Genomic DNA, 2,786 nt, shown 5'->3' with positions numbered 1-2,786 from the left:
CAAAGAATTATTCTTTATTTTAATATAAATTTGAAACTACCGATAAATAACAATTATAGTTGCAAATTACTCGAAAGCAAAATTAATCATCTGTTATAAAAACTACCTAAATACCTACCTATTGGAATTACGGAATACCGTCAGTTTAGGTATTTTAATTTTTAGAGACAAACATAATTATAAAATAAAAAACAGAACTAAAAGAAAAAACTCACCATTCGCACTGTAGTTGCGTTAGCTCATCAGTTCTTCCTCAGCACCAGCATCCCAACGAAACACATTAGAAGGTACAACCTAAAGCACCTGAAACAAGAACAAATTTTTTTTCAGAACGTAAAAACTATCATATTCGTTACAATTTAAAATCAAAAACTTAGCTAAATGGAAAATAAGATAGACCTTGTTTAAACGTGAAACAAGTTAATTGAAATATTATACATAAACAAAAGAGCAATGAATTACAATTCCTGGTTTTAAGTAGTTAATATACACAATAGATAAAAATGATAAATTCATACATTAAAACAACTTTATTCAGAACTAAAAATTTAAATGTAGAAATAGGAATTTCATCTCGATACATATTTATGACACAAATTCACTTTATAAATAAAGATTACAATCAAAACATATAGCAGCAGCTTTTAGATATTTTACCAAAAACTGTGTACCACTAAGCTCAATTCGAAGTTACATCTAAAATCGGAATTGTATTATGCCGATAAGAATTATTAGTTTTTTATTTACGAAAAATAAACAAATGTGGTCAAGAACAAAAGCAATTAAGTGTAATAAAAGTGATCAAATTAGAATTAAACAGTATAGATAAGAAAACTGCAAGTACGTTTAATTTGACCCAAAATTGGGCTTCATTTTGTAAAACAAATTATGAATTAGTTTATGAATTCAACGAGCATCATAGTTGTAATACCCTGCAGATAGAGAGAGAGTGAGCATTCGGATAGAACAAGACGGGTAGTACGCTCGAATAATTAAACATTTTTATATATAAAACTCATTATTTTACACGAAAGCTCATTTAATTTAATATAGAAAAATACCCCATGTTTTTCTGGAATAAAGTGTCCTAGAAACGAAACAATTTTCAAAGTCCTCACCTCTCTCGACATTCATTACATACCCTACAAATACACCCAGATATGCAAATTTCTCTTTCTCCATAACATTAAACAGTACAGATAAAAAACTGCAAGTACGTTTAATTTGACCAGAAATTACGTTTCATTTTTTAAAACAAATTATGAATTACTTAGTTTACGAATTCAACGAGCATCAGAGTTATTTTACCGTACAGATAGAGAGAGTGAGCATTCGGTTAGAAGAAGGTAGGTAGTACGCTCGAATAATTAAACATTTTTAAATATTCAATTTGCAAAGCAAACGCCTAAAATAGAGTAATTATGATTTTTGCAAAAAAAGGCAAGACACCTTAGTAGCCAGGATTCACTCTTACCAGTTAAACCTCGACTACCTACGTACTTCTAACTACTTACGAACGTAGCTGAAATAAGTAGGCACCCGAAGAACAACTGATAGAGAAAACCCTGAACTACCCAGATGCTAGTAATATAGGCACGCCGCCAGCATACCCCAAAGCCACTTCGTCCCGTGTAGTATACCTATGGCCACTCGGCATACGTAGAGTACAATAGCTTTGGAATACACCGTATTACTATTAGTGTAACCAACTAGTCGTTCCTTTATACCTCTCTCGCGGATAATAAGTGTCACGAGCGTTAACTTTCAAACACTTTTATCCTTTCGATTATATGAAATTTTAAACTTTTAATCCTGTAGATATTAATCAAATGGCAAATTGAAGTAATTTGTAGAATAATTTTTACCTACCACACGTAAAACTTTAAAAGGTAATGATTTTTAACAAATTTCCGTTACTCAAATCAAAATAATAAATTTTAATGAGGCCATACAATAACCTAAACATGTAGAATTTGTTATACAAATAACAATTTGTAAAATTGTAAAATAAATACCATTTGAGCCAAAACTATTGTCCTGAAAAAATCAAAATAAAACTACTTGTGCTATTTGTGAGACTACTATTCATGGTTCAAGAGGGTGAAGGTAATGTAGAAATGGATGATGAAAATTGTCCAGACAATAGTTTTGGATTGCAATTTAAAATAAAGCATATTTCATTGTTAAAACCCCAGAATTACATAACAATGTTAAACATAAAAAAGCGCAACTGAATTTTCGACTTGTTAAACAATGATTTTGATGGTTGAAGGCGGTGAAAGTAATGTAGAAATGTGTGAAGGATAACGTAATGACAACAATTTTGACCTGCAATGTAAAATAAAGCAAATTACATTTTCAAAAGCTGAAAATTACGTTAAAATGTTAAACATAAAAAAGCGCAACTGAATTTTCGCCTTGTTCAACAATGATTTAGATGTGTGAGGAATAACGTGCAAACAAGAGTTTTGGACTTCAATTTAAAGTAAAGCAAATTTCATTGTTAAAACCCGAAAATTACGTAAAAATGTTAAACATAAAAAAGGGCAACTGTTTCTCTTTTTTTCTCCGAGTTTAATAAATCTTAAATGCTGGACCTACATCTTCTATGAAGTTGCTTTTTTTATGAGTATTGGATCCAATAGAAGAATGCCTAATGTTTATTCGTAGTTTGAAACTTCTAAAACTATATTATTTTTGTATTATATGAAATTTTAAACAAAATTTATATTGGGAAGGTGACAAATGTAAATTATAAGAAAATTGTAGAATCTACAAGAACGTTT

This window comes from Agrilus planipennis, unplaced genomic scaffold, assembly GCF_000699045.2.
Source record: "Agrilus planipennis isolate EAB-ADULT unplaced genomic scaffold, Apla_2.0 scaffold156, whole genome shotgun sequence".
In the NCBI taxonomy this organism is placed as follows: Eukaryota; Metazoa; Arthropoda; class Insecta; order Coleoptera; family Buprestidae; genus Agrilus; species Agrilus planipennis.
The sequence above is the reverse complement of the archived record's forward strand: the minus strand, read 5'-3'. Positions refer to the sequence as shown.